The following is a 10,725-nucleotide window of genomic DNA, read 5'->3' as shown; positions in this document are numbered from 1 at the left end:
ACAAGTTCAACACAAGAGAGATACAAACTTTATAAGATTTATATATATCTTTTCCGTATGGGATTCTTGTTGCTTTATGTGCTCTTTTAATCTCAGAACCCCAAAATGCAATCATTTTCTGAGGTAATTTTACATGTAAAGCAGAAAAACAGAACACAGTAGCTTTAGATGAGCCTGAAACCACTTTATCAGTTGGTGACGAATTTCCGAGCACTAGATAAAATTGCAAGTCATGCGCTGTTAGGTCTTAAATACAGATAAGTAATCAGCCATAAGGACAAAGTTTATGCCATATTTATGTTTATTACTAACTCCAAAGATTATTTAATACTTTCTGCCTTTCTCTGCTACAAACCAATCAATAATTGACTAAAACATCGGTAAAATAACAAGATAAAAGCCGTCTGAATTGTTACTGCATCGACAGCAGCAAATTCGACTTTCGAAAGACTTTCTGGTTGAGACTTGGGCTATTCTGAGGAAAGCTTGATTTTGAATGTTACATTTGTTATTTACTTCTGCTATTAAAGTGGCAGTTTCCAAATAAATGTTTCTTCCTTAGCAGTAATTTGAAACACTGGTGCAACAGTGCCCTCCTATGGAAACTAGCGGCATTACAGCACTTTCAGCACTTCTTTCCGTCTCGCGGTTAAAAAATATTTAGATCCTCATGAACCCTAAAAATCGGAGGCTTTATTGGTACTTCCTCCTGTCTACACTCGGAGGGAATCTATTCTATCAACAATTTAGACATAAAAATGTTTTGTTCCGTGTAAAAAGCACAGCCAGGACGATGTGAACCGTTTGTTTCATTGTTACGCCACCAAACCTTATTTATTTATTTAGGACACGCAGTCTGTGCAAGTACAAAATGGGAATTTGGGACAATAAAGCTACAAACCAATGCTGTGCAGGATGTAAAGATTTGCAGTTCCCTTTGACAATGTTTTCACACACACACACACACACAAAGAAAAAAACGATATTTATGTTTAAAACCAGGAACTTTTTTTAATGACGGGGAAAAAATACTTGTGGAAACCTGTAAATTTCTGTAACTGTTTCTCGGGTAGCTGCAAAACCATCATGTGGACAAACCTGCCAAAGTTCTTGAACATGCTTTTTGTGCTAGTTCTCAACATTTTAGATATCTCCAGGAAAGCATTTCTCCGTGATGACACAAAAATTCAGACCACGGACTGTGCATAGGGTTTATGTTCGGACACAGTAAAACTACCCTATTCCAGGTGATAATCAAATCATAAGAAAGACTTGTTATGGTCAGATATCATCTGATCGAGTTATCAATTTTATGACAGAGTTAAGTGACTTCAACTGATAAACTAGCTGACTGCAGATGTGTGAGTTCACTCTCACACCAACACGTTCTCACTCCCAACTCGTCAAATGTGTGACGCATGGTCAGGCTCCCTCTGCTTCACTTATCGACGCTTACTAGTTAATAAAGTTTTCAGTAAAGTGTTTAATCGCAGCCACAGACTGACAGCAAATATCTCGATTAGCTTCAGCGCATCTGTAATAAATATGTGCAAGTTTCAGTGCTTCGTTTAAACTGTATGATACTTATACTGACCCAGGGTCAGTGTAAAATACAATCCTACCTGTGTGAACAAAGCCTGGCTCCTTAAATCCTGCATGACAAACCTCAGGATGCAGGTTATTATTACTCTTTCCTGCTGGCACACCTGTCACACCTGAGAGTCAGCTAGAAACTTACAGTGACGTGGACATCGTGCAAAGACTGCCAGACTCTGTAATACTGCAAATGATCAGTGACTCATGTTAACACTAAACTCTAAACGGTACCTCTGTGTCTCTGTGTGCTGAACATCTAGGATTGAGTCAGGCTGCATCAGCTGAAGCTGTTATTTGTATATATCAGTATTTTTTTATTCAGGTGTGGGGAAAATACGTAAGACTGCAGTGAAGCGATGCACCAGATTAATCCCTGGCCAAAGGTATCGTACTTAAATCAGACTACTGATCCAGCCACATCAGCCTTTTGTGAGGTCTGTTTAAAGTAGACTAAAAATGAACTGCAGGTTCCTGAGAGGTGGACTGTGAGCACAGAAACACATGTTCATACATACAGCTGCAGCAAACTTACATTAATTTTAAATAGATTTGTTACTCTGATGTCTGTCTCTGTGTTAGTCCTCTGACAGACTGGTGACCTGTCCAGGTGTGCTCTACCTATGACTACTGGGACAGGCTCTAGCCTCTGTAAAAGAAATTTTCTGTTATTCTCATTTAAAGTATTTAAGTGCTTATGCATATGCTTAGTTGTGACACTGTTATAGACTGTTCAGTGAAAGTTTCTAATGAACTTACTTCAGCGTCAGCAGTTTGAGAAAACAACTCCTTTTACAGGTGCTGATAAGGCCAAGGGCACAAAACAGCATGACCATTGATCTGTTAGGTTTCATAGCGAGACACGTGAAGTGTGGTAGGATCAGTTTGTAACTTCCTCCCTCTTCCTTGGAATGCATAAAGGAGCAGGAGCACAACTTCTGTGGCAGCGCTGACATGACTGAACTGTGATGTTTGATGTGTGTTGGCGCAGTAATAAATAGCTTGATCACAGCTCTTTCTGTGTTGCAGACTTTATTTTAAAAATTCCACGACACCCCCCACCCTCCCACTGTGAACATGAATTGAATATTCAGAAGACATTTGTTTAAATAGTTCTACAAATCTGAGCTGTTGGTGTGTCCTTGGATTGTGTGGTAATAATATTACAGGGAGTGCAGAATTATTAGGCAAATGAGTATTTTGTCCACATCATCCTCTTCATGCATGTTGTCTTACTCCAAGCTGTATAGGCTCGAAAGCCTACTACCAATTAAGCATATTAGGTGATGTGCATCTCTGTAATGAGAAGGGGTGTGGTCTAATGACATCAACACCCTATATCAGGTGTGCATAATTATTAGGCAACTTCCTTTCCTTTGGCAAAATGGGTCATAAGAAGGACTTGACAGGCTCAGAAAAGTCAAAAATAGTGAGATATCTTGCAGAGGGATGCAGCAGTCTCAAAATTGCAAAGCTTCTGAAGCGTGATCATCGAACAATCAAGCGTTTCATTCAAAATAGTCAACAGGGTCGCAAGAAGCGTGTGGAAAAACCAAGGCGCAAAATAACTGCTCATGAACTGAGAAAAGTCAAGCGTGCAGCTGCCAAGATGCCACTTGCCACCAGTTTGGCCATATTTCAGAGCTGCAACATCACTGGAGTGCCCAAAAGCACAAGGTGTGCAATACTCAGAGACATGGCCAAGGTAAGAAAGGCTGAAAGACGACCACCACTGAACAAGACACACAAGCTGAAACGTCAAGACTGGGCCAAGAAATATCTCAAGACTGGTTTTTCTAAGGTTTTATGGACTGATGAAATGAGAGTGAGTCTTGATGGGCCAGATGGATGGGCCCGTGGCTGGATTGGTAAAGGGCAGAGAGCTCCAGTCCGACTCAGACGCCAGCAAGGTGGAGGTGGAGTACTGGTTTGGGCTGGTATCATCAAAGATGAGCTTGTGGGGCCTTTTCGGGTTGAGGATGGAGTCAAGCTCAACTCCCAGTCCTACTGCCAGTTTCTGGAAGACACCTTCTTCAAGCAGTGGTACAGGAAGAAGTCTGCATCCTTCAAGAAAAACATGATTTTCATGCAGGACAATGCTCCATCACACGCGTCCAAGTACTCCACAGCGTGGCTGGCAAGAAAGGGTATAAAAGAAGAAAAACTAATGACATGGCCTCCTTGTTCACCTGATCTGAACCCCATTGAGAACCTGTGGTCCATCATCAAATGTGAGATTTACAAGGAGGGAAAACAGTATGTCACACAGCGGAAATTTGTGTTTTTGTTTAATTAATCTGTGTGTTGGTACATAGTGTTTTTATTTGCATGATTTTATTGTGATATTTATATTGCATGTCTGTTTATTGATATTTATACTGCATGGTTTTATCCTCATATTTATATTTGTGTTAATGTTGTACCATGTTCCTTTAACCCACTGTGGACTAAACAGACAATTGTAGGCACCTGTGAGGTGGGGGCGTTCCCCAAGGTGGCCTATCAGCCGCCAGGTTGACCTGTTAAAGGGGATGGTGAGCGCAGAGACAAAAGAAGAAAGAAGCGACGCACGAAGGGTGAGCAGGAGAAAAAGGAACGCGTGCAAGCCCGCACGTGTGTGGAACGAACTGCTGCCTGACTGTGGGGCGCCCCGAGTCGTTCGGCGATCCAGTCCTAACGGCAGGAACGGCAACAGTGGGTGGCGATGGCCGCAATGCACAACAGGGCAGGGATGCCCTTCTGCCTGCATCTGACGGTGAGACGAGGGAGGCCGTGTTCAGGTGTGGAGTGGGGCGGGACTGTGCGGCGACGCGCTGTCCGGAGGAGACAGGTCTGCGATAGGAGCCTCCTCCCTGGTCTGTTGCTGGCGAGTTTCCCCATCCCGGAAGAGAAGTTCCTCTCCTGTCCTCGCCCATTTGTGGCTGGACTGTGGGATTATGGGACTGTGGGAGGGTAATTTTAGCATATGGAAAACATGTTTTAGTCTTGTTTTAATAGTGAATAGTTATTTCTGCCGGCAGGGTTTTTAGCGGGTTGCAAACACTATTTTTATTGTATACGGGGATTTTAGCTTGTATTTGTGACTGTGGCTGTGTTTTTGTATGGAAAATGAATGGTGTGTTTGAAGCCAGCTAAGTTCTGTGCCCTGAGCGCTGACCCACCCACTCCCCTTTTTCTGCTTGTATGTATACAGACGTGGTGGTGAAGATTTAGGTCCACCAGTCTTAGCGGCTACAAGTACACCTCTCTGAACAGTGTCTGGGAGGCTGTGGTTGCTGCTGCACGCAATGTTGATGGTGAACAGATCAAAACACTGACAGAATCCATGGATGGCAGGCTTTTGAGTGTCCTTGCAAAGAAAGGTGGCTATATTGGTCGCTGATTTGTTTTTGTTTTGTTTTTGAATGTCAGAAATGTATATTTGTGAATGTGGAGATGTTATATTGGTTTCACTGGTAAAAAGAAATAATTGAAATGGGTATATATTTGTTTTTTGTTCAGTTGCCTAATAATTATGCACAGTAATAGTCACCTGCAGACACAGATATCCCCCTAAAATAGCTAAAACTAAAAACTACTTCCAAAAACATTCAGCTTTGATATTAATGAGTTTTTTGGGTTCATTGAGAACATGGTTGTTGTTCAATAATAAAATTATTCCTCAAAAATACAACTTGCCTAATAATTCTGCACTCCCTATAGAGCTAGCAATCTTTCTTACTGAATCTCTACTATGAGTCATGTTACCTGAGATTAATTCTATGTTTACCTGTCAGCCTGGACAAATGTGCTGTGTGAAGGAAATTAAATTAAATCAGATCTGAACTGCGTACATTTAAGGAACCTGTTCATATTTAATTGAAATATGAACCAGTGATTTTTTTGATTGCTGATTCCAAGAGAGTCTTTGTGGAAATCCTGTTTGGCTTTTTGTTATTTTAATTCTCTTTTCTGTTTTCCAGAACAGTTCTCCACAGTCGCTGTCCACATGGGTCAGTGGGACCAAGAAGCGCTCTGCTAATGTGTGGACTCTGACCAGCAACATCCAGCAAGACCCAGACAGCGTTTTCTATCTCCCAGCTGGAGTTTTTTGTTTGTCTGTGACTGGAGAGTCAGATTTTTATTGAGCTTCACACTTGCAGAGGTAAGTCAGTTTGTAGAGATCCCTCCCACCCTGGCTTTTATGTCCTAGATTTCTTATCGGAAACAGTAATATTTCAGTGACTGCTGCTTATAGCACAGGTTAATACACGCTACTGATCCCTGATAGGAGAATCATCAGTTTTGGCAACAAAGAAGCCTGGTGGATGTTTTTTTTTTTTTTTACAGTCTGATGATGGGACATCGTGCTCTGCATCTTCAAAGTTTGCCTCCTCGTTATTATTCATACCCAGTAATGTGAAGTATGCTTATATCTACCGTAGCTGCCTCCACCAGTGTGTGAATGTGAGAGTGAATGAATAGTGGCATTGTAAAGCGCTTTGGGTGCCTTGAAAAGCGCTATATAAATCCAATCCATTATTATCTACTATAACTGAACCAACCTGGTGCTCTTCATTTATGGAGGCTGTTGAGTCTGAATGTTGGATATTGTGTATCTCGTGTTCTCTGGGCTTTGTTGTCCTCAGTTTTTTTGCAGGATCAGAAAACAAAACCAGGAGGCGTGTAAATGTTTCTTCTCCATGATGTTTCTTCAAATGTTTCTTCTGGATGATGATAAGACTGTGACACGGGATGCCACCTTTGGTCTTGTGATGAAGCAAAGCTCAGGAAGAAGTCTGATTAAATGGTACCCACATGTTGAGAAGGATGTACAGGGGCACCTGCAGCCAAATCCAAGCTTCAGGTTAGTTGTAGTTGCAGAACGCTATAGGACTGAGACAGCTGAGGCATCAAATGTTTGATTAAACGGATGAAAAAGAGAAGTTTCTTCCCTATAATTATCACTTCTTAAAATCTGTAGCAACTTCAAGTCTGTCAGCATGCTCAGAATGTGACAATATATTTTTGTTCAATATTTAATTTCTTTCAGTTGCAATTGTTAAATGGGGAAAAAAAATAAAAATTTATTCTTATAATTTAGCAAACTAACTTATCAAAAAAAATATACATGTATTTGTATTAGTTTTAATAAATTAATTTGACACCTGTATTGAAAATACCATATTGTGGCATTCTTATTACTAATCAAATCTGAAGCGCAAAGTAATATTATTTCTAAATTACATAACAGCATCCTGCGGTGTAAAAACGACAGCACTCTGTATATTAAAGCGAAGTGGGAAAAGGAGGGTAATTTGTCAATTACAGAGAAGTGTTGGGCTCACGCATGCAAGATACAGTGGGCTCCCACTGGGTCTAATGTTTGGTGTGAATTTTGCTGGAAAAGCATTGAGATTTTTCATTATCCTTGCTCAACAAAGATATTGAGGAATTGGTGATAAATGTTGAAGATGTGGGGGAGACGGAGCTAACCATTTCCACATCTTTTGGGACTGTAAAGTTATTTGCCAGTATTGGTCTCTAATCCAAAATCATTTACAAAATGTTTTTTCATTTGTTTTTCCTTCAACTTTTGAAACCATATTTTTGTGCAATGTACCAGTGGATAAACTGAATTCCAACGACAGAAGACTCCTGTATATCCTTCTGGCCGCAAGGAAAAAAGCCTCTTACGAGAAGATAGCTTAAGCCTGAACCACCAACGATAGAAGACTGGATACATTCTGTACAAGAGATCTATACGATGGAAAAAGTGTCATTTTCTCTTAAACTTCAGAGGGATACCTTCTATGGAATATGGTCTAAATGGACAGACTATGTTAAGCATATGAGGTGTGATTTTGTATATGATGTTACAACCCTGAGTACTACGTAAACCTACCTGCCCTGCTGCCTCCTAACCCTAGTTTGGTTTTTTTTTTGTTTTTTTTTTTTCTTTTCTTTTTCTGTCTTTATTTTTCAATTATAAGTTAAAATGTGACAGCAAAGAAAGTGTAAAAAGGCATACTACTGTTATGTTCAACAGCTGTCCCAATAAGAGAATAATAATAATAATAATAATAATAATAATAATAATAATAATAATAATAATAATAATAATAATAATAATAATAATAATAAAAAAGAAAATACCATATTGTATTCATACAGAAACAGTATGGTATCATTGTTTGTCTGCTCACTGATTGCTGAAACTAAGAGCTACTTTGATCTGTTTAGATCTAAAGTATCCAAAGTTGAATGTTTCTTCACCACTGTGTGTGTGATATCTGATTTCCTACATGCTGGCAGAGCAGCAGTTTGTGCTCACAGATGGTGACAGTGTGGAGAGACGGTGGTGTTTCCTCAGAAGAACCAGCAGAGTCACAAAGGACACAAGTCCATCTCACCACCTTGACTTGCTGACTGATGTTCGTCTGCACTGCACAGAGGAAATCAACTGACCGAGGTTTGTCCAGTGACGTGTTATGAAATGTATATTTGTTTTATGCTTACAGTTATGTTTTTCTTGACAGAGGCTCTGCAGAGGTTAGACAAAGCAGAGAAAACATGTGCTTTACATTTTACTGTGATTTATTGAGATATTTGTTGCCTGATGTTCAGCAGGAATGGAGAAATAGAATCAAAGGGAGATGTTTTTGCCGTTTTTGTAATGATGAAAGTAAATCTTCAATATTATTTATTTGCTTGGTTATATTAGGAGTGTTTCTGAGTGAGGGAGAGAGGAGTCATCATCCAGTTTAAGTGACGTAGATCAGTGGATACACTTGTCTCCCCTTTAATGGAGACGATCCAAGTCATCCTTAAATGTTAGTGCTTTCAAATACACAAACATTTTTAAAGGACAAAAATGAACATCCAACTTTGACTGTAATACAAAATAAATCTTTGCATGTGTGTTTTCAAACTCTCAGATGGGCAGGATATCAGTCTTGGACTGTCTAACCTGCCGGAACAGCACTGAATGATCACCACACATGAGCATGTTCCTGCAACATGCAGCATCTGATCCTTCATCTGTGTGCTTCTGCTTTTGGTAAGTAGAGTTACCCAACTCCAGTAACTCTAAACACATGCCATCCATTTCTAACGGCCTGGTTACTTCCTGTCAGTTACTTTAGAAACCATGTGGTCACCTGACCTAACACTGTTTCTTCTCCTTCTCCTTAATGTTCAAGTGTCACATGTCAAACAGCTGGAGAGGAAACTACACCAGTGTACTGGGATGTTTCAGCAACACGTGCCAGATGCTGTTCCTTCATGGTGACATCACCAGAGACAGCCCCACCCACCTCAGGACCTCACCATTGATCATGATGATTATAATGATGACAGCGAGCGGAACTAAGACTGTAAAAATCCACGACCAGAATTTTTCTTTCTAATTATTAATGAATACTGAGAGCCTCTTTCTGTGTTTTGTCTGTTTTTTGTTTTTAAAACCTCATTTGTTACTAACAAAGTTCACCAAACTCACACAGTTTACATTCTGTATGTTTCCATCTTTACCAGCCACACTCTAACTGCATTTAAGAAAATAATCCTTAGAAATTGTCGTTTTTCTCTTTTGCAATTGATGATAATTCAGTGAATAAACTGCTGTTTGAATTCTCTGTATGTTTGACCCTGTAGACTGTTTGATGGACTGCTTGTCTTCCTGTTTGTTACCGCCGCCTGTTTTTTGACTAAAGATTTGGATTTCTGACTTCAACACAGCCTCTGGGTGTCCTCCCTTTGTGTCCTCTTCCTCTGTGAATGTGTTGCATGTGTCACAGATTCATTTTATTAACAGCTTTCCCACAGTGAGTTGCATCAGCATTCATTCACAGCACATTTCAGAAGGATTCAGATTAATACAGTGATCTTACAGTCAGAATTATCCTGACAGAGTGCCACTGTAAATGATCTTTCATCAGGTAAATTTTAAAGTTCAGTATTTCAAAGCAGGAGTTATGAAGAATCATACTGGCATTAGGACTAATAATATGTACTTACAAAGTCAAAGTTTTTCAATTATGCTAGAATATTGGAAGACAATCAACTTTTGGTGTTTTCCGCATATTAATTATTCTGAAATAGAGACTGTGACCCTAACTGTACAGAAGCACACTAAACTGACAATCTAACAGACATCATTGGCCTGAGCTGTCATGCACAGTGAGTCTGATCCTTTGCTGTGAGAGTCTGACAAGCATGTTTCTGGTCAGTTTGGAAGAAATAATATCACAATGTTGATCTTTCTTTCCAATATTCCTTCTCTTTTACAACATAAACTGTGATCAAAGCTACTTATGTTCACAGCATGTAATAATACTGACAGTCCAGGGCATTGTGGTCTGTTGAGCTAGGGTTAGGGTTAGCAATTCAGACATATGTAATCAATATTAAACGTCTCTGACGTGGGCCACTGTCCGCAGTGTTGGGAAATCCATACCAGGCTGGAACGAGTCAAGGTAGGTGAGCATCCACGAGAAGACACAGCAGATGCATCCTACTAATACTGATAGGACCAGGAGACTCCAGAAACCGAGCAACAAATGGCGAAATGAAAAGCCGAACAACAACAATGCTGTTTCTTTAGAGAGTCTTAGCTTACATGTGTGTTTATTTCATATTTTCAGTTGTTGCCCTCCACGGCTAAATAAACCGGTTTCAGTAATGCACTGATATACAAGAATGGACATAAGGGGCTTTCAAAGAAAAAACTCAGGTAGTATTTTATATATTATGCTTTGTATGTTGTTCAGTATATTTCTATGCAAAACAAGAGGAACTTCAATACACAGCAGTATATTCACAGTTGAAACCAGATATTTACATACACTTCATGGAAAACACAAGAACATTTTTTTACTGTACAACATCAATTTAGAGTGAACTTGTTTTGTTTTGGATAAATAAATATTGCAATATCTTTTGAATTAGTTAAATCTCAGAATAAAGAGAGACAGAGCTTTCTATTTTTTATCACAGGCATAAACACACAAACATTTATTAACATGTTCCACCGTCTTCCAGTTTGATTTTCTCATCCTGTGGACAACAACGTACATGGATGCAGGTTTATTGTTAACTTTTGTAAGGTTTATTTAGTGAACACATCCAGCTGCAGCTCCACTGTGATCCTGA

The 10,725-nt window shown here is 39.7% G+C and overlaps 1 long non-coding RNA gene across 7 annotated transcripts; it reads left to right on the top strand.

Moving 5' to 3' along the window:
- The first annotated feature begins 4,108 nt into the window (after positions 1-4,108).
- On the top strand, positions 4,109-9,294 carry LOC308398318. 7 transcript variants are annotated; one of them, XR_013971916.1, is made up of 7 exons: positions 4,109-4,348; positions 4,787-4,955; positions 5,556-6,439; positions 7,893-8,044; positions 8,297-8,405; positions 8,511-8,632; positions 8,775-9,294. It is a non-coding gene; the product is annotated as an uncharacterized lncRNA (long non-coding RNA). The 7 variants fall into 7 exon arrangements; XR_013971917.1 differs by having other exon boundaries at positions 4,109-4,545; XR_013971919.1 differs by having other exon boundaries at positions 4,109-4,955; positions 5,556-5,737; positions 6,222-6,439.
- Positions 9,295-10,725: the final 1,431 nt, after the last annotated feature.

Source organism: Rhamphochromis sp. 'chilingali' (assembly GCF_963969265.1).
Source record: "Rhamphochromis sp. 'chilingali' genome assembly, chromosome: 6".
NCBI classification, from domain to species: domain Eukaryota; kingdom Metazoa; phylum Chordata; class Actinopteri; order Cichliformes; family Cichlidae; genus Rhamphochromis; species Rhamphochromis sp. 'chilingali'.
This window is presented reverse-complemented; position numbering and strand designations above follow the sequence as displayed.